This window comes from Triturus cristatus, chromosome 1_2 (assembly GCF_964204655.1).
Source record: "Triturus cristatus chromosome 1_2, aTriCri1.1, whole genome shotgun sequence".
Taxonomy (NCBI): Eukaryota; Metazoa; Chordata; class Amphibia; order Caudata; family Salamandridae; genus Triturus; species Triturus cristatus.
The window spans coordinates 118,838,964-118,860,880 of record NC_140580.1 but is presented as its reverse complement, the minus strand read 5'-3'; the positions used below and the strand labels follow the sequence as shown (position 1 = coordinate 118,860,880).

The following is a 21,917-nucleotide window of genomic DNA, read 5'->3' as shown; positions in this document are numbered from 1 at the left end:
ATATGCAGTCTTTAGGCTTATACAAGCTCTAGATGGGCTAAAAAGGCCTTTCTTAGATCTCGGACAATTTGTTTTCTTATCAGAACTAAGCATCCAAGATAAAATTCAGTATGAGGTCAAAAGTTGAAAGATATCAACTGGAATAGTGAAGAACTGAGCAGAGCTCAGGGAGACTCCCTTTCACAGGACATGAAGTAAGAAATCTGAGGTACGGTTGCCCTTGAGGGCAAGCGCTTCAGAAGCTGCTTCCTGATTTGCTTAAGTGTGGTCCTTATTAAAACAATGTGAATTGGTTACCATGTCACTTGTTTTAACTATGCTTTCTTTGCACTTCTTGTTTAATTGCCGTGGGGTCTAACCTCAATTACGGGGATGATTCACGCATATGAATCATGAAAGATTCAATACTGAATAACTACATAATATCTACAAACACATGGTTTATGATGGGTCTTGTCTTTAGAAGTTAACGTGATAACATTTATTTTGTTTATCAATGGTACAGAAGATACCTCAGACTATTTTATTTACACGAATGACCATGCACATGATAAACCTTATGTTTTAACAATTTCCCTATATTACTTCACACAGATTTTAAGCATTTTAAAATAAAAGCCCTTTTCGAATTCTACCCATCGTAAATTGAAAACTGGCACAAATACAAAACTAGAGGAGTTGAACGAATATCTGGCGTGTGAATCCACTGGTCTAGCTTTAGCAGATAAAATGTATTACCTAGGTTTATCACCATCAATGTGCTTTAACATAATACAAATGTGTCCATTCCCTATTTGCCAGCACGATAATGTTCTCCTGACTTTAAGCCTTAGAGGCAGAAAACAACTTGAGAGTCTATGCGTCACTGACCTCTTCTCCTTCAGGCTGCTGGCAGTCTGGAGCAGGACAAACAGCATCCTCGTCATCAGAATCTTCACCATCTGAACATGACAATTCCCCTGAACTGGACCGTGATTCGCTGAGCATTGGCACCTCCTAGAGCTGTTCCCGAGGAGTATCCTGTCTGCTCATGTTCAAATCTTTTGACTGATTTAATTTCATTTTTTTGGGAGCAAGCATCTTCTTCACTCTGTGTTTCCTGCCAAAGAAGTGCCGTCGTTCATGTTGTCGTTTTAGTTTTCTTTCCACACTAGTGAGAACATCTTTAGTTCCACACTCATTCTGTAAAAGATAGTGTAAATGACGTAAATTAACAAATGGGAGGATTACAGTCCACAATCAAGTATTTTTACCATTTTCACAGAGACCCAGGAAACATGACCCTATAGGCTAATAGAATAAAAATACAATAATTGGCCACATAAGAATAAACCTTAACGTTCAAGTTAAATCTGCTATCCATGTTAGAATTGTTCTACACTATTTGTTTTCCAGATTTCCATTTTCAATAACCTTTCTAGGTTTCTTCGAAGGTTACTTAAAAGGAACACCTGAAATCTACAAAGACTGCCGAAAAGCAAAACCTCCAAGAGGATTTAATGTGTGTAATACACAAAGATTCTTACATATTAGTTAGGCAGCAAACGTTTGTAAAGGCCCTGAATAAAAATTCTAAAATAATTTTAGGAGGACAATCCAGTTCTTCTGATGGACATTCTACTCAAATGCAATATTGAGTCTGCTTGCCCACTGTTACCTACATTTTTCCAAGGTGTACAAGCATTAAAGTAAACCAAGCATTGGCATAGCAATAGATCTCGCCTTTGGGACCTTATAAGCATTTAGACTATAATACAGAAATACATACAGCCTAACTTCCCTCCACCCATCTGTGTCTTTCACTTTCCAGTAACTACATATCAAATAACACAGCTTAAATGAAAATTCATAGTGAATCAGTGGGAAATGCACTATTTGTACGTTATGAAACCTCTATTAGTTAAGGCACCGCACCAAATCTCGGTTGGTGCAGTGGAGAATAGTGACTTGTGTATATTTAGTGCTACAAGGCCCCATTCTGTGACAGAAAGCACTGTAAACATGAAGACGATTATTTTACATTTGCATTACACACAGTATAGATACAAAATGTGCAAAAATGTTTAAGATAAAAATTACGATTACAAAAATGCTTCCACGATATAGGTATTTTGCAGGCTGTATGTAGTGCAGTGGTTTATTTATTTAACCCTCTTTTAAAAGCACATATCACAGCTTAGCAGGTAGCTAGGTCCCTTACAATACCTCTCAAAAAGAATACATGTGTGTCACCAGGCAGCTTCAAGTTATTCCATCAATTTCACATATGCAGATTGACCAGTTGTGCACATTTACATTTTTTTCAGTCAGCAATACCCAGGCAAGAAGGCTATTTTAGCTGTCTGCCCCTCCCTTGGTTTCGCAGCATAAGACACACCCTGCCTTATACTTCAGTCGAAGCACTTCAGCTGTAGAAATGAATAGTCCGGAACGGTTGACTTTTGACAAAAAGCAGGGGGATTGTTTTCCTAAAGTGTGCCCCTCAGATCTCTCCCGCTTCCACCACTGACTAGAGCTGTGATAATTTGTGAATTTGGCTCGTAAGCTATACCATCATTATTCTAACATGCACCACGAATGTACTAATGCATGTGTTACAATTGTAGCACCGAGAACACAATGATTGCAATAGTGTGAGCACCTGCGGTGTAATAATGAGTGAAACACACCTGTGTTGCTGCTCCTCCCATCCCCTGAACTAGGACAGGAAGCACGGTATTGCGATAGTGAGTGAAACACACCTGTGTTGCTGCTCCACCCGTCCCCCGAACTATGGCAGGGTGCACTGCAAACATGTGTGCAGCAGTACTGGGGCTACATGTCTGTGCAATGAGCGCACACACATTCCACAACTTTACAAGTGAGCACCCTGTAAGCGGACATGCAGGTGGTAAAATACAAAGAGTACACACAAGAACGCCACCCAGCTGTGGGTGCTACCCTGCTTTGTCACAAACAAAATATGTCTTCTGTCGGTCGCTGCCAGCATTTCCACCGAGGAGTTTTACAGCGCGACTTTGCAACGAGTTAAACACGTTCCATCTAGAAGGCAACCGCACGACCCCATGGGAGTGAGCATATCATGGCGTGGGTACCACGAGTACACACCACTGACCTTTGCAGCACACCCCACAGCCAATCTGTCAACAAACCCGAGGTGCTTGCAACTCAACTATCACAAACACCCAGATCAGTTGTTGTTCAATCAATTCTTCATTTAATTTTTGTCCTCTATGATGAATCAGGTCTACAACTTCCAGAGTGCAGTGTTTTGTTAAATTAAATCCCGGGATGGAACATGGTGCTCCAGTTGACCTGGACTCTACAAGTAACTTTATATGTACTCAGGGATGTGCTGCGGTTGTATTTTGTTCGGAGGGGCCATTTAATGCTTTTAACTTGATCGAGAAGACTAGGGCCATGGAGCCCAAACAGCAGAAGCAGTTGATAAAGATGGCGTTGAAGAGGGACCAGGCGACTAAGTCCTTGGGGGGCTCGGGTACCGGAACAGGGTTTGTGTCTTCCGGCAGCCTCCGGTATCCCTACTCTCAGGCTGCAGCGCCACAGGCTCCAGGGGCATATGCTATGCTGTCCCGGGGCAGAGCAAAGCACTAGGCTAGAAGGGTGGGAGACACGTGGGAAGAACGCGGTGGAGGCAGGGCAGTGGTGAGGGCACGGGAGGGAATACAAAACAAGCCAACACGAATAAGGGTATACATGACGAACTGTTCAAAAGTACATACAATAAATTCACTGTCAGCATATGCAGTGCGACATGTTTTCATGCCGCTGGCAGACACACAGAAAGACAGGCTATACAGATAAGTAGCGGGTGACAAATGCAGCAAGCACGGCCGTGAAAGTGAAAGCGACCGCACTAAATAGAAACATGATCCACAACAGATGGCACATTGCGCGCCGCTGCTCACAAGGTGGATGCCGTGAAAAGGTGAGACATGCACCCGCCTTTGGCCAATTGCATGCTTTCATTTTTGAAAGCCACACGCAAAGGCCAATAGAATGTGACAACCACATGCACAAGCTTTCAGAAATTCTGGAGTGATTCCAAGAGGCCCTCTCCTAGAGCAGCGCATGCGCGCTGAGCTAGGCTCGACCTAAAAAAGTAACTCCATACAGTGGCGGCTCCCCCATTGGGGTGTGGGGGCGTCGCCCCACTGCGCCTGGTTGGGGGCTGGTGGGTGGGCGGTCCTGCTCGAGGGCAGGGGGGCGGGGGGGTTAGTGGCTTACCCACTGTTGTTTGTACTGTTTGGTCGGCCCCAGGGCCGAACAAAGCAGTTATGCACACTCCCTTTTTCTCTATGTAGGCTGCTGCATGCAGCCTACATAGAGAAAATGGCCTGGCTGAGGCGCTCTCCGCTGCGCCAAACCAATCACAACGCTGCCATTGCAGTGTTGTGATTGGCTTGGGTAGGGGAGGGAAGCTGCCTGCTGCCTGCTTCCCGATTCTGCAGCAGGAACATGCAGACCTGGCTGCCGCTGCATCATTACAGCGTAACCGGCCAGGAGCGGAGGCGGCACGGTACCCGGCTCTCAGGTACGTTTTATTTTTATTTTTTTATCCCCCACCCACAACCCCCCCCTCCTCCCGCGATCATGCCGGCCGCCGCTGCAGTACCCATTGTCAAAAGTAGGACGCTGGTGTGAGTCGCTGAAGTTTAACCAAACTCTTGAACGCCAATTTCCTACAAACGTTTTTCATTAAAAAAAAAACATGCTAAAGAGTTCGACAGCTCATCTAACTACAAAGCTAGCTTTATTTTTACTTTAAAATATTTTGTTTGAGCTATGGCCAAGTGGGCCGTTGCGACAAAAACCTTCCGTTTGCGTCTTTAAATAAAATAGTGTAAAAGCATGTTTTTTCAAATTAAGATTGTTGTGTAATGCGAATTATGAACATTACAGGTTATCCTCTTTGGCTGTCTTAGTTGCAAATCCAACGTACAGATGCCAGCTCTTTCTTTCGCCACCTGAAGCCGTTGTCCCGGTTGCTTCGGTCCTTTCCAGTCTCCCCCCGGAAGCGGAGAGAACATGTAAATACAGAGCCCCTGCGCGGCCTTAGCGCCGTCAGTACAGCAAAGTGGCTGCGATGCAGAGAAAACTAATACAATATTCCTAGTTCAGTCCTTTATTATTTGGGGGAAGTGCAACTTTCCCCAAAATAGTAAAGGAAGCGATATTTATGTTGTAAAATCTGTCCTGTAATATGCAGTGGAGGAAAGGAGAAAAAAAATCAACAAATACTAGATAACCGTATTGAAAATTAATTTGGCACCTAAGGTCCTTCCTGGGAACTGCTGCCCGAGGTAGCAGTGGACACTAACATACTAGGACTATCAGTTAGCGCTCCAGTCTATTGGACCTGGTGAAAGATGTCCAGCTTGGTGATACTCATTTTATCTGCACTGATAAAATCGTGACCTTTCTCGGGATTCGAACCTGCGACATGTAGTTTGCAGCCAAATGCCAACAGCAACCGTTCAAACCGCAGCCATTAATTGCTGTTCTTTTCTGTGACACACGTGCATAACCTCAACTGGCAGCTATTATTACATGTAATTTACCTCATACATACTCGTCAGGGACACCCCGGAAATGTGACCGTATTTCGCGAGTAACAGGCCCAGTTCTGTGGCTTGTTTAGCATTACATGTATTCAAGTTGTACACACCTTCTGTTTCGTTGGTATGTTGGTGGTCGCATTTGTAGAAGCAGGTCAACATCTGGCAAACAGAACCGTTATCACCCCCTCCCCAAACACGCGCGCGCACAAACACAAGGGAAACAACAGTGCGTTTCCAAAAGCCACCAAATGATAACTCAGCATGGTTTATTATTGATACTCACGTATTCGAAAGCGGTGCTTTGTCCTGCCCTGTGTCTGCAAGTTATGACCAAAATAAAAGGAATTATACAACATTGAACCCGACACTCGTATTTTCGAGGAAACACCGTTGAACTATGGCTGCACGCTAAAGAAGAGGAATAAAAGCCTCGCGGTGCAGCGACATTTATAAACAACTCCCAGAAATCTAATACGGGAAGTACCTTCAAAAACGGAAAAAGATCCATGAGGGGCAGAGTACCTTATAAAAACAAGGACATCGAACCCACGAATTGTTACAGAGATTCTGCTTTAAAGTGATAAATCAGAGCCATGAGCACGCATGGATTTTTGTTATAAATTGAGGAAAAAGGAAATAGGATTGTCATAAGAGAGAGACACAATTATTGTGTCTTGACAAAGATGGTATGATTAATTTGAATGAGTATAACCTGAAGCACACCCATCATTCTTTTTTGAAGGTTCTCCAACTTTATCTCTCGTTTTTTCCTTATTTAGCGTGCAGCACTCCAATGCGCTCCGTCCCAAACAAGCGCCGACAATTTCATGAGTTCAAAGAGTGGCACGGAAAATCCGTGTCACTGAGGAGTTGCACAGCAGTATGCACATCTGTGAACGAGTATTCACAAGTATACCACGATTTAACCAAATTTGTCCAGATTTTATGCAGTTTTATTTCAAAGTTAAGTCAGTTTTTAAACCATCACGTCAGAGACATAAAGTTTCTATGTTTTATGCATGTTTGTGCACTGAGATCGCCAATCCAGGCTTATTCACAGGCAAATTCTGAAACTTCATCATCTCCAGTCATTTGTTTCTACCCAATGCATTTCGGTCCTCACGACCTTCTTCGGGGGTATCTGTGATGTTAAAAAAATGTATTTCAATGAGTCTGCCCACTAACAGTTCATATACATGTTGATTTTACCCTAAAGACATTGACCCCTACACCCCTAAGTGCCCATCAAAAATTTAATTTAAGTGACTCTTGAACGTAATGTTCACAACCCCATGCTACATTTGTTACCCTTCCCAGTACCCTAGTTCTCATAACGCATCAAACAATGTGACCCTCTGGTGAACAACGCACTCAGTATCCTTTCTAAATCAGTGCTAAACTCGATAGTGACTATTGCTATATCCAGTATAAATGTTAACCCCTGCTCCTCAAAAAACCTCTGAATTAAAACTTCACCCGTCCTAAACAAACTTTAAATCCTCGTGCATACCTGCTGAAAAACGTCCTGAATTTTTAAACCCACGTAACCTCCTTGTCTTCCTCCTCCAGGCTTTCTGTTTGTTCTGCTTCTAACGTAACGGTTTTTAAACCTCGTACTCCCACCTGTGTTCCAAGGCTATCACGTGCTCTCTACGCCTCTCGTTTCTACTTAAAGTGCACTTAACCCCGAATACCCTCAATCAGTGCTAAGAAACCCACATTATCCTAAGCATCTCTCCCTCCTCATTAATCCCGAAAAGAATAGTGCAAACAACCTCATCTCCCCGCACGTCCTCAAAAAATCAACAGAACCTCGTGTTGAAACATGATATAAACAGGCATAACTGTGAATTGAAAATAAACCAAGGTCATAGTTCTTTGCAAAATCATCCTTAGTAAGTGCTTAATTTGAAACCATCGAAACGCGTCGACGCTGTTGGAAGGCACAATCCAAGGACTAACACAGACGGGTCAAATACTGTTTGAATCAATGTATTACGAGCTGTGTTTTTGAGTCCAATGTGATGTGCATCTGTAAAGAACAAAAGCTGTGTCTTACATATGTGTTTGTCTCTATTATGCTGCTCATAATTGTAATTTGTTGTTAATCAATTCCCTCCTGATTAACATGTACTGTATGTCTTTTTAATTTTTTTTTTTAAATAATACTTTTTTATTGTGGATTATTGTGATATTATATGTGATTTTAATTGTTTTGGAATAATACGGACACATTTCTTTCAATAAAATGTTTTTGTAATATATGCATTGGATATAGTATTCAATATTTTATTGTATTGTTAGCTATTATATATGGAAATTGGAATTGTTGGGTCAAGGGAATTCCTTTTATTTTGGTTATAAGTACCTCATTTCCCTTGAGAGCTTTAAGGGGTCCCTCTCCTTTTTTCTCTATTCTGCAAGTTATGACACAAAGCAACTCACAGTCTTAATAACCAAAGGGTTTCTTATTCAGTCAAGTCCTAAATAACACTCTTTCCACATGAAAATTCTGCCAGTACTGGGAATGCCCCCAGCCATAAATCAAAGGGCCAGCACCGGCAGGACTGTCTTCACTCGCAGCCCTAAATAAACATAATTAAAACATGCGCCTTTTTAATGACGGTGCGTGCATGCGGTGAAATCCAGTATTGCCTTTCGTGAACTCCGCTCACGGTGTGCCTGCGCGTGCTGCATCAGAAAATCAATTACTGACGCAGCTTCATCAGTTAGCCAAAGCGAGGTGGAGCTAATGTGCAGCAAACACAATTATGTTATCTCATTATTGAAAGCAAAGCGGTTCAAGCAAGTGCTTTTGCATTTCAGCTTACTAACGCAAAGTACGCCTCTGAAAGGCCACTATATTCTATCAATAGACTGCTCTAAAGAATCATCAACATGCAAACATACTAATCATACTAATAAAAGAATAAATAATAGTAATTTGTTTTAAAGCTTCAGGGTCACAGAAACGCGCCTCGGTGCAGGAAGGAGATATTTGGATAGAAGCTGGGTGCCTGGTGAATATAGAACATTCCCAAACTCGTGGGTGTCTAGAAATGCAGCCTAGTTGCTCAACTCACAGATATTAACGGCCCACATTTCATCTCACTTTAATTGTACCTCTGGGGCAAGATTACGACTTGAGTCCGGCAAGGGGGCCTATTACTTCCAATTGTTTTATATGTGCTTTCCCCTGCTAACAGGCCTATATTACAAGATGATAAATGCACCCCTGTGTTACAGAGTGGGCTCTTCTCACCTTCAGACTTGTCACATATTAGGCTTTTCCATCCCATCTCATTGAGGGGGGTGCCCGCCCAGAAACAAATACTACAGCCCTCCAAACCGAGACAGACATTTTGGCAATCAGGGACACACTAAAGAAAATTCAGTATATACTCCTCTGATATGTATTCTTGCTCTTTTCTCAGTGACAGACACTCCAGCACTTCACTCAATGACACTGCCATAATTCACTCAAATGCTGTTGTCCTTCACTCCGTGACACTCGCTATAGTGCTTCGCTTGGTGACTAATTGTAGTGCTTTAGTCAGCAATAGACGATACAAGTTGTGCCTAGATTTCTACTGCATGTGGATTAACCCTTCATGTATTGTGAATACTTAGAGGGGATTGAGGATTAAGTTGAAGGGGTGCATGTCAGTGGAAGAGTCTGGTAATTACATTGGTTTCAGTGTTCACAACATCTGGTACATAAATACAACCGTCGCATAACTAGTTACTTGGTCTGGGAAAGCTAAAATCGTCAGCAGCAATGCATTGCATCTTGAAGTGTGTTATGAAGCTCTGTGGTTATACTGAATAAGCAACTACCTATGTTATATGACATCTCTTTATTAATGTAATAACTGCACGTTCACAATTGCTTTATTAACCTTCCTGCTTTCTCAAATTTGCTTGAAAATGCACCATTTGTCAACTCTTTTTTCAAAATGTTCTCGGAGGCAGAATCCCCCCAAACCCCCTGTAGGTTGTTCCAGCTCGCTCGCCGCGCTCGCTCACGGTGCAGTACGACAATAATTTTACGCCTCATCACTTTCAAATGTCACCAGCCGCCACTGCCTCCATATGAAGCCATCGCGTCTGACTTCCTTAGCATTCTTAAGTCCTCCTGCCTCTCCTGATACATTTTATACTCTTTATAGCCCTGGTGGTCTATTTATTTAGTATTCCTATAAGCTCAAAACAAGTCATCTCCATTTCAGATGAAGTATGGAACCACGGCTACTGATGTTAGTACTGAGTCAGCTCTTACAGTGGTGGTCAATAATATCCGCGCTAAGGTCGACAGGGTCAGACCACCCTTCTGATCCTGCTCGACCTTACAGCCGCGTTTGACACCCTGTACCCCACTATCTTGGCTTCTCGTCTCAGTGAGATGGGGGTGGAGGGTCTGGCTCTTAGTCTCCTTACCTCCTTTCTTAACAACAGGGAGCAAAGGTGTGAGAAGTTGGCCTGGTATATGATGCTCACTAGTTAAAGTGATCACCTTGTACCATGCCAAGCAACCCTTATGGTGTGGTTGTAAGTCAACCTTTTCGGACTAGCTGCCCTAGTGGTAGCGTAGGCTAAGCAGTCTTTGAGGCTAAACTCGTGAAGCGTGTTAAGCCAGCTGTTTTACCAAATGCAACCCCCTTTTATACCAATGAAAGGACACCACACAGATATATATTCAAAATATATATGTATTTATTTCTCAAAGTAACCCCTAGTCTCTTTATGAGCACAGGAGCACAAATCGTCAAACAAGATTATCACAGAATACACAGAAGTTGCACTTTATATGGATAGGCCCTGGTGGCCACTCGAACCATATACTAAAATAGTGGTATAAGTACCACGAACAGAAAAGGGAAAAGGCCTAGGGCCTCTAGAATCGCTGGGCCTACAAGGAGCTAACGTCAGTTAGTGACCAGGAGGTCCACGGGTGGCGTGTGCAGAGCAAATAGTCACACGCGTGCTCCCATAGGTTTCAATGGGTGCGTAAAAAGTACAAAGTTACTGCAAAGAGGATCTTCCGGATGGACTAGGAACTCAAGATTTGGAACACAGGCACTAGAGATGTAATACTACACTTGGGCACAGGTGTGCCAGCTTTACCTCACCCACAGGAAGCGGGTGCATAGGCCTCGAAGTGCGTCGGGTTTCTTCTATCTGTTCCGTGGAGCTTGAAGACAAAGATGCTGCAGGCGGTCGGTCCGGGAGAGATGCAGTGGATCCAAGAGTGGATCGGAGATGTTGAAGACCTGTAAGCAGAGGGGACAGTGTTCACAGTCACTAGCCAGTGACCAGCGTGGCACCAGGTGGGTACCAGGCAATGTCGGGTGCAAACAGGAAGAAAGGTGTAGCTTGTCTCTGCAGCCACGTGGTCCCTGGAGGTCGACGACGTCCAGGAGTCGGTTCACGAGCTGTCCCACACAGGCTCTCGCTGTCGGCGGTGTCGGCGACTTGATCGAAGCAAACAAGCCTTGGCAAAAGCAATTGTTGTGGAGAACAAGATAAGCTGATTGTTCTGACCAGCAAGGTCAGAGGGACTGCTCCTTTGGAGGGGAGCAAGGGCCAGTCTGGAGCAACCAGACCAGCGGTGTATTTCGTAGAGTTCGTCGCCAAGATGGCTACTAGCCAGCGGGCCAGCAACCGGTTAGGCGCGTCGAGTGGCAAAATGCAGAAGGGCCCCACGCAGATCGTGGAGATGCTGGAGGGCTCACCTTTGGTGCAGATGCTGCTCGGGTGTTGGGCTTCTCAGATCCCAAAGCACAACTTGGAGGGAGCCTCGGTTGTCGCGCTTGTCAGCTTGTCGTAGTCGTTCCAAGATGGCTGGCTCCACGTGTCTCGGTGCCTCCACGGGTCTCTTCTTTTCAGGGACTGTGGATCGGGCGGTGAGAGGTCTGGAGGTCCAGGTCTTGTCAGTCTCTGGGCTCGGGCTCCGGCGGGAGGCGGCGGCAAAGCAGACGTTGATTCGCTGGATGGTGCTTGCGTTAGCAAGGTGGTCACTCCCTGACCACCGGGGAGATTTCCTTCAGTCCTCTGTGCAGCAGAGCGTCGAAGTTCCCGTCTTCTTCTTAGTGTTAAGTTGATTCCAGGATGTCTGAAGTCTTAGGACACAGCTCCTACCTTTAAGCGGATTCTAGGGGCCGGACTACCTGCTAGGTCCCTCCCTATGGGTGGGACCAGGAAGGGGGGTGGTTACACCCCCAATCCTTTGTCCAGCTCGCCCCAGGCCCGGGACTGGTGTGCCCCAGGACCGGTTTGAACTGGCATATGCACCGAGGCTCCTTGTGAGCCACAGGCATGTCTGGTTTCTTTCAAGCCCTACCTGACCAATACACAAAATCCTGTCTGGGGTGGTGCACGCACCTCCCTTGGCAGGAAACCCTTTGTCCACACCTCCCAAGCTGGAAGGACTCCCAGCAGCAGGAGGGCAGACTTGTGTCTGTGGTGGCAGCATCCATTTTGTGGAGCTGAGGCTATGTCTGATTTTACCCGGGTTTCAGGTACTGTACATGTCGTGTCCCTCTAGAAGGGTGGAATGCTAACCCCGTCGCCAGAATTGGCGAGGGGTTAGTATTCCAATTCGTATGACACCTTACTCGACATGTTTTGATAAAGCCAAACCAAAGATAGCATTTAACCGCGAGGTTCATAATGCACTTAAGAGTATATGGTATGACGATATCTGGAAACAGTAGAAGGAAGTTGTTCCGACCACTGCAGACAGGCTCAGCTCATGCCAGAGCACCATCTCACATGGAACCAAGCACTCTGCCTTCAGGATTGTTAAGGCCTGCCATAGGAGTGACTTATAGGTTACCAGGTGTCCCATTTAAGGTTAGGTATAGGTATACTACACCTAAGTAAGAGGTGATTACACCAACTTACCCCAGCTGAGTGATCAGCCAGTTGTGTCAAATTGTTAGGCCAAGCCTGGGGTGGCATAATACATGCTTCAGCCCTTGGCAGGCCTTGGGTACACTGGTACAGGGGCTGACAGGGTGATCCAACCAATTGGGTATGTACCTAGGGTACATGGAGTCCATTTTAAAGAGGGAACAGCCAGGCTGAGATCCTGAATAGCAGGATCTCAGGCCAACTAAGTCGAAAAACCAGCTAGACACTAGGCAAAAATTTGGGGGTAACCATAGTCAGATATCCACCTTCCTACAAAAGGGTTAAATTGGGTGACTTCCTCTCCACCGCCAAGCCTTTGCAGTGCGGGGTCCCTCAGGGCTCTTCTTTGAGCCCTACACTTTCCAACGTTTATGTGGCCCCACTCGCTAGGCTTGTCAGGTCCTTTGGACTGGAAGTACTCTCGTACGCCGATGACACCCAAATCATGGTCTCCCTGTCACAATCTGTTGGGTCCAAACTTTAGGAACTGTATGGGGGCCGTGGCAGGTTGGATGACGTCAAACTTCCTAAAGTTCAATGGGGAGAAGACTGAGATCCTTGTGTTTGGGGGAAACAAGGAGGTTTGGTCAGCCGATTGGTGGCCATCGACTCTGGGAGTATGCCCCCAGCCATCCCCCGTTGCCCGAAATCTGGGAGTCCTATTTGACACCTCACTTGCCTTTGATAAGCAAGTGAATAGGACCGTTTCCACCTGCTGTGGGGTCCTAAGGGTGCTGAGAAAGCTCACCCATTACCTCACCCCTGACGCCCGGAAACTAGTCTTGGTTGCCCTCCTATCTTCGCGCTTGGACTACTGCAACGCCCTTTATCTTGGGATGAGCAACAAACTGGTCATCGGCTGCAAGTGGTCCAGAATGCGGCAGCAAGGTTTGTCGTTAATGCCCCTAGACGCTCCTCAGGAACCGCGATCAGGAAACATCTTCATTGGCTCCCGATGCATGCCAGAATAAAATTTAAAACCCTGATTATCATCCACTGGGCTCTTCATGACGCAGGGGCCGAGGGCATTAGGTCTCTGCTGTCGCACTACACCCCAGGTAGGGCCGTGCGATCCGCCAGTCAGAAGTTGCTCATCGTCCCACGCGTTGCGAAAGCAAGGTGGGGAGGCAGGGCCTTCTTCGCTCTTGCCCCCGGACTTTGGAACGAGCTTCCCCTTGATCTCAGGAATCAGGAATCTCTTACTCTGTTTCGCAGAGGCCTTAAAACTTTGCTTTTCTCTGAAGCTTACCCTTAATGCTTCTTCCTCTCCTTATCTTGGATCTGGCTGATTGCTTTCCATCAGTTGCGCCTTGACGCCTTCGGGCAAAGTAGCGCATTATAAATTCCCTATCAATCAATCAATCATGTTGCTCGTCACTTGTTGCCAAGATTTATTTGCTGTATATGGACACAAATTCACATTCAAGGCCCTCCACAACTCAGACCCAACCTACCTGAAGACCTTCCTCTCCCCATCAGAGCCTCCTACTCTCTCCTTGAATTCCGCAAGAAGCTGAAGACCTGGCTCTTCAATAAACCAACCAGATGCGGGGCTAGGCACACATACCTACTCAGTGCTAGTGTACCTTCCAGGGTGATAGTATGCTTTATAAATATACATAACATTAAATCACATTCCACGAAAGTTGGTGAGAAAGCCCTTTCTTTGTCCAGATGACATTACAACACTGTAAAAATAGAACTCATGGACAGGTGAGGAGGGAGGAAGCTCGGAGTTTAAGCAATCTAGGAAAGAAGGTCAATCTACTAAGTTTAAGGTCAATTAATGCATCAATTCCCTTTTAAATTTCCTGCAGTGGTTCTCTAAAAGGCCGTTTCCAGCCAGCCAGACACTTGCAAACGAAACAGGTTTGAATTTGGTATGCTTAAAACTAGACACAATGTGCATAGACATTCACATATCACACAGGAAAATAAATGGTGCCACCCTTCAGTTCCCAGACTTTTCCAGTCAAGAACGCTTTAAACGATCCATGATGATATGAGAGGAGGCGGGCAAGCAATAAAAGAACTTTAAGTGGGAACACAGTACTAAGCAGAGTTAACACTGTTACTAAAGATGTATTACTTTCTTCTAATAAACTCTAGGAATAGGTTAGCCCCGGACACTAAGATGGCTTCTAGATAAGTGGATTCCACCAAGCTTCCCTATAACTAGTTCCAAATGTCTACTCGTCAACACCATGCAAGGATTCATGCATTTCTTAGTCAAGCCATACTCCTGCGACAGAATTAGTTCAGATTGTTACTTACTAGATGTTGCCATTTAGTTAAATTAGGCAACTATAATAACCCAACAGAACGTCCCACAAGGCTCCGTACTATCTCCAGTGCTTTTCTAACTGTACATGTAACTACTAGGCTGGTTTCTAGAAAATGTGGGCATTTAACACAAATATGCAGATAATTTGCAACTTAAACCTTTCTTCCATACCAGATATCACTCAGAGAGGCATAGAGAACCTACTTAACCAGATTACAGCTGTTTGAAACCACGTTTGCAGAAAAACAAAACAGAAAAACTAAATAATCAACCCAATCTTAATTGCTATACTAAAAGAGCACCGTTTCTTACCATGATTCTTGAGGACTCTAAAACCTCTTGGGTTTCTGATCAACAGCTCTCTTTGGTCCTGCATACCAAAAAATGATGATTTTAATCAGCAAATTTGCATCTATCATTAAGTATCACCTCTCCAACGATCAGATGATGTCAGCATCTGTATGTTTTGATTGCCTGCATCATCCACATGCTTTCCAAATACATGTTAGACCTCAAAAGGCATTTCTAGCGCTCAACTGGACTCCAGAAAGAAGAATGCACTTCGGAGCCAGCCATACTTATGTTGAGCAGGCCCTGTGACTATGTGGTAAATATCAGTATGAGATATCAAAATGTATACTCTTCCACTTTGAGAATATATTTGGCCTGCTCCTGACAATCATCTGGCAGTATTTCCAAAGGGGGAATAATGTTGAGCCACAACGGCCTATTGTTTCATGGCAATTGAGTACTCTTGTTAGCTATCCTAACAGATATTGCTGCGAAAACATAGTTTCTCTTCCCTAAAGGCATCTGCCTTTACTGTCTGCTGGAACTACAGTGTTGCTAAATTGCAGGAAGGTCCTTGAGCCATAACAGACATTACCAAATCCATCTTAATTTGATTCAGAAAGCATGCAGGTGCTGAATAAGCAGCCTTATGCTTCACTAGTAGAGCGATAGAGGAGGATCCTACTTCTGGGTTTTGCATACACAATCCTTCCTCCCCAAAGATAGTATGGAACAGAAATAGACTTTATGGATCGTTTTAACTTAAAAAGTTGAAATTTAAAAGAATGGAGGTCTTCTTTATGAATGCTATAAGAAAAGTAAATTTGAGATGGATAAGTTTCTTACCTGAAATCCTAGTTCTCTTCCAGGGATATCCTCATCAAAGTCATAAGCACATGAATAGTTCCGCCCATGTGCGGGACCCCGGAAACATATAAAAACATATGTGGAAACCATATATGTAGCTCTATATCTATATCTTTATTACAATAAACACACAATGCAGTCTTCCATATACCACAATGCTGAGCAATGTTGTAAGAATTTCCCTTGCACATAAATACCATTTCAATAAAGCAGGGAGAAAGAAACGCATTTGAAAACTGCTTTAATGCACAGCAGAAATCATATTCCTGCAATGAGGAATGAAAAAAACCATTGCCAGCACATAGACTGCATTGCAGAAACATCAGTGTAGAAAGCTAAAAAGCTAACCCACAGAAACACACAGAACAAACTGGCACCGTGCCTTTAAGGCAGCCATGACCCCTAGCTTCCCATCATGCCTCGGGGTGACAGTAAAGTCAGTTGTTCTTTGTGGAGACCCGAAGGCCATGGCACAAAGAGATTAACTGTATCTTCATCACTTGCCCGGGGAGGCGGGTGGGTTGCTTATGACTTTGATGAGGATACCCCTGGAAGAGAACTAGGGTTACAGGTAAGTAACTTATCCTTCTCTTCCAGGGGATCCTCATCAATAGTCATAAGCACATGAATAGAATAGCAAGCCCATCCCCTCAACCTGCGGGTAAGTAACCAGAGTACAATAAAGATACATAGTAAGAATAGACCATTATAAAGACTCTAATCAAGCTAGCATTGGAACAGATTCCTCAAGGAGGCCTGGCCTACTTGGGTATCCGCTCTGGAGTCAGAATCCAGAAAGTAATGCCTGGTAAACATATGGACCGATTTCCAAGTTGCAGCCTTGCAAATCTCGGCCATCGGTACATTGTGTAAGAATGCTACTGTAGCAGCCTTGCCCCTAGTAGAGTGAGCTTTAGGGGCGGCTAACAGAGGCTTGCTCGCTGTTTGGTAGGCCAACTTAATACAAGACACTATCCATCTTGAAATGGATCTTTTGGAGGCTGGAAATCCTGTCCTAACAGAGCCGTAATTTACAAACAATTGATCAGCCTTTCTAATGGATTTTGTTCCCTCCAAATAGAACTTGAGAACCCTCTTGAGGTCTAATGAATGAAGAGACGTTTCTACAGGTGTAGCATGATTTGGAAAGAAAGAGGGGAGAGAAATTGTCTAATTTATTTGGAAGTCAGACACTGCTTTGGGTGGGAAGGAACGGTGAGTTCTCATAACCACCCAATTATGATGGAAAACCGTATACGGTTCCTTAGAAGAGAGTGCTTGGATTTCACTCACTCTACGTGCTGATGTAATAGCCACCAGACAAGCTACCGTCCATGTAATGTGTTGTAATGTGGCCTTATGAATGGGTTTGAAGGGAGGACCCATCAATTTTGACAAAACTAGATTCAACTCCCAAGGCGGAGAAGGAGGTCGGACAGGAGGATAAACCTTCAACCCCTGTAGGAATTCCTTGACCATCTGAAGTTGAAAGAAAGAAGGCTGGTTAGGTGATTTTCTATATGCCGTGATGGCAGCCAAATGCACTTTTATGGACGTGCATTTCAAACCAGATTTGGCCAAGTAGATCAGATACGGCAAGATTACCTCTTCTTGCACGCTAATTAGACTCCAACTATTACGAATACACCACAAGTAAAACCTTTTCCATTTAAAAGAGTAAGAGGCTCTTGTGGATGGTCTTCTTTGACTCCCTCAAAATGTCCATGCAGTCCTGAGGGAGGTTCAAATGTCCGTACTGCAGGATTTCAGAAGCCATGCTGCCAAGCACAGTGAGGGAAGGCTGGGGTGCAGAATCTTCCCTCCCATTTTGGTCAGAAGGTCCTGCCTGCACGGGAGTCTCCGATGCGGACAGAACGAGAGTAGCAACAGGTCTGGATACCACCATTGGCGAGGCCAATCCTGTGCTATGAGGATTATCATCATCCTGGATCGGATTAGCTTGGTTACCACCTTCGGAATGAGAGGGAGGGGCGGAAAAGCGTATGCAAACGTCCTGGACCAGTCTATCAAAAGAGCATTCCCCCTCGTTCCTGGTCGGTAAAATCTGGACGCGAAGGCGTGGCATTTTCTGTTTCGATCGTCTGCAAAGAGGTCGATGGATGGATGACCCCATTGATGAAAAATGTCTGCCACCACTTCGTTGTTGAGCACCCAGTCTTCTTGTTCTTCGAAGTGTCGACTGAGGGCGTCTGCTCGCACGTTCTGTTCTCCTGGCAGTTGCACTGCCGTGATCGAGAGGTTCCTGAATAACAGCCAGTGCCAAATCGCCTGGGATTCTAGAGACAGAGGGCGAGAGCGTGTTCCACCTGGTTTGTTCAAGTAATATATGGTGGTTGTATTGTCTGTTTGTATCAGGATCGATTCGGACTGAATCGACGGCTGGAATGCCCTGAGGGGTAAATGAACCGCCCGTAGTTCCAGCATGCTGATATGTTAGGTCTGGTCTTTGCTGGTCCATCTGCCCTGAGTTTGTAGTTGACCCAGATGCGCTCCCCATCCCTGAACAGATGCATCCGTGATCAGAGATTGTTTTGACAGAGGTTGATGGAATGGGACTCCCACCAGAAGATTCTTTGGCTGCAGCCACCAGAGAATGGACTTCTTTGCTGTTTGAGAGTGAAGAATTCGGTCGTTCCAATGATCCGAGGATTGCTTCCATTTGTCCAACAGATCCTGCTGCAACAGTCTCATTCTCAATCTGGAGTTGGGTATGAGAAAAATGCAAGAGGCCATCGACCCCAGCAGAGTAGCTACTTGCCTTACTGATGGTTGATGTACTTGAAGGATGATGTTGCATTTGTTTCTCATTGATAACAATCTCTCCTCCGAAGGAAACACTTTTCCGAGGTTGGAGACCAGGGTGGCGCCCAGATAGTGAAGTGATTGAGTAAGTTGAAGAACTGATTTTTCCACGTTCACATGTAGACCTAAGCGTTGAAGGAGATCCAGGCAAATGTGGAGGTGCTCCTGCACAATGTGGGGGGATGATCAATGTGGGGGGATGATCCCTTCAACAGCCAGTCATCCAGGTATGGATACACGAACAGGCCGTGGCAATGTAATGCTGCCGCTACTACTGCCATGCATTTTGTGAATACCCTCAGGCATATTTCAGGCCGAAGGGTAATACCTTGAACTGGTAAGGCTTCTTGCCCACAATGAACCGCAGGACCTTGCGATGCCATGGTGTAATTGGAATGTGAAAGTACGCATCTTGGAGATCCACTGAACGCATCCAATCTCCTTTCCTCAGATGTGGAAATATTTGATGGAGCGCCAACATTCAAAACTTTTCTTTTCTGATGAACTTGTTCAGAGAACGTAGATCTAGAATAGGTCTGAATTTGTTCCGTTGGCCTTTTTTCGGTACAAGGAAGTATCTGGAGTAAACTCCCTTTCCTCTCTGTGCAGGAGGGACCTCTTCTATGGCTAGTTTCTTGAGAAAGGGTCGACACTTCCTGACGCAGCAGATCTAGGTGTAGATGACGTGACTTTACCGGAGGAATGTCTCTTGGGGACACGCAAAAATGTAGTGCGTACCCATTGTTCAGTACATTCAGCACCCGCTGGTCTTTGTGATGTTGCGCCACTCTTGTATGTAGTTTAAGATACTTCCTCCCACTGGAGTGTGCAACGGTGCTAGAGGAAGCAGAAAATCATTGCTCCCCTTGAGCTTTTGCTGTGGAAGAGGACTGTTGTTGGTGTCCTCCTCTTCCTCTCGAGGAACGACGGCCTTGAAACTCGGACTTGTTCTGCTGGTTTTGAGAGCATTGAGGGGTTTGAACCCTCTATCAGTAATTTTTATGATTGTAGGGCCTGTAGCGTCGTTTAAACTTCTTTTTCTTCTCCAGGCCCACAGCCTTTAACGTGTCTAACTCGGCTTTCATTCTGGCCATTTCCTCATCGGTGTGTGATCCAAATAGGGATTTTCCAGAAAACGGAAGATTCAAAATGCGTTCCTGCTCTACCGGTTTAAACGCTGTCAGGCGCAACCAGGAAGATCTCCGTGCACATATGCCATGTGCATACGAGTAAGCCGCCAAAGACACCCCATCCGCTGCAGTGCTGATTACCTGGTTGGCCACCAGCGCCCCTTCCTGGAGAATCTCGGAGAAGTCCTGTTGATCCTCCTTTGGAAGTTTGTCTTTAAAACACTCCAGCGAATCCCATAAGGACCTGTCATAACAGCCCAGCAGAGCCGCAGCGTTAGACACCTGAAGAGAAGACGCTGCAGAGCCGCAGGCCTTCCTATCCCAAGAATCCTGCGCTCTACTTTCTTTATCTGGAGGAGCTGAGGAGGAAGAAGTCACTGCGGGTGTCTTCTTTGTTGCTGCAATAATGACAGAATCCGGTGGTGGATCAGATTTCAGAAAAAGAGGATCTGATGTAGCAGGTTTATATTTTTTCAGGATCCGAGCCGGAGCTGCTTTAGCCGATGATGGAGTGAGGAAGATGTCCATTACCGGCTCAATGATACCAGAAACCAAAGGAAGCAATGGCCTCGTCGCAGATCTCTGATGGAGTCTCGAAAATGATGGAGGTGGTGGTGATAGAGATCAGGGTGTGTACAATATTCCCACTACCACGGATAGAGTAATCTCACAGTTACACGCACATGCATACATCATACGCTAGGGCCCATTTCACTAACATACGCTCAAATACTCTACCACCAATAAACCTGTGGAAAGAAAACACTCCTAACACCCTGCATCTATACCGAGGTCGATAAGACCTGGTTTTTGTGACTGTCCCTAAGCATAACCTATACAATATATACAACAATAATCAATAATGCAAACCCAATAATTGACAAGAAAGAATATCCAACACCATGTTTAAAATTATATTGCTTTATCTAAAATTAGTCAAAGGGAAACAATCAGAGTAAATCATTTCTCATAGTTACCTATTCTAGCTAAATGTCAGAACGGGTCAGGACAAGTCTCTCGGTAAATGTCTCTCAAGACGAAGTCCCTTCAGCATCAATCCTCAGCAACGCAGATTCGGTACGCGGCAAAGGCAAAATGGCAAGTGGCAAATGGCCTCTCTAGACTAACATCTCTTATAGTTTCTAAACAATAGAAAGATACATTTGGAACATAGAAAAAACTATAATGTCCGCCGGACTTGCTGATCAGAGCGAGAAGGAAAGGATGTAACATCGCTACATTTGAGAATCTCCGCTCAGGAAAAGTACACATAACGAAAACTACGGAACAGGAACCAAGAAAATAAAACATGTATCACAATAATCCTGCTTCTCCTCGGCCATCGAGCCACAGTTCAGAGCTTCTCTCTAAGGCTCCTTTGTTTCCCAAGGCTGCCAAGGACACTTTCACTTCTCTTGGAGACTTCCCAAAAACTGCTGCTGTCCTCATGGAAAGTTTTTCAACAAGGACCATGGTCAGTTAGCTTCAGGACCATTTCCAGCAGGGGTCTCCCTCGTCACAGTTTTCATATTATAAATCACAGCCAGGCTCACAATTCGGCCATCTTTTCTTAGGCCAACATAGGCCTTAATAGACCATCTTAATTAAAAGAGACAAAAACAACGTTACTACAGCATAGTGATTAAACAGTGTTAACCCCACTAATACCCTTATGTGTATGCATTTATCTAGCACTTGCAACATAGAAAAGCATTAATTCAGAAAGCGTTTTGTGCTCAAAAATAAACAGCACATAGCAACGTTTAAACATGAAAACACGCACGTTATTTTTTAAAACAGCACATTTATGCACACTCACGTGTAACTCTCTCTTGTTAGGACAAACGGATTGATTAATATAAACGCACTTGCACAAGACAAATAATTAATTATTAATTATTAATAAATTAGTACAACGAATAGACATGCCAGAGCTTCAAAAGCCCCAGAATTTTCAAACTGAAAACTCTGCTCCAGCAATCCCCCCTTTGGTGATTTTAGCACCAAATAAACCCAAAAAAAAATTAG

General features: G+C 44.7%; 1 pseudogene across 1 annotated transcript in view; it reads right to left on the bottom strand.

Moving 5' to 3' along the window:
* The window catches only part of LOC146866929 (lysine-specific demethylase 5B-like), a 545,361-nt pseudogene that overhangs the window by 44,222 nt on the left and 479,222 nt on the right, over nucleotides 1-21,917 (bottom strand). Inside the window, exon 13 of the transcript XR_014966708.1 lies at nucleotides 871-1,182. The product of XR_014966708.1 is annotated as a lysine-specific demethylase 5B-like (transcript). The remainder of the gene's footprint in view (nucleotides 1-870; nucleotides 1,183-21,917) is intronic.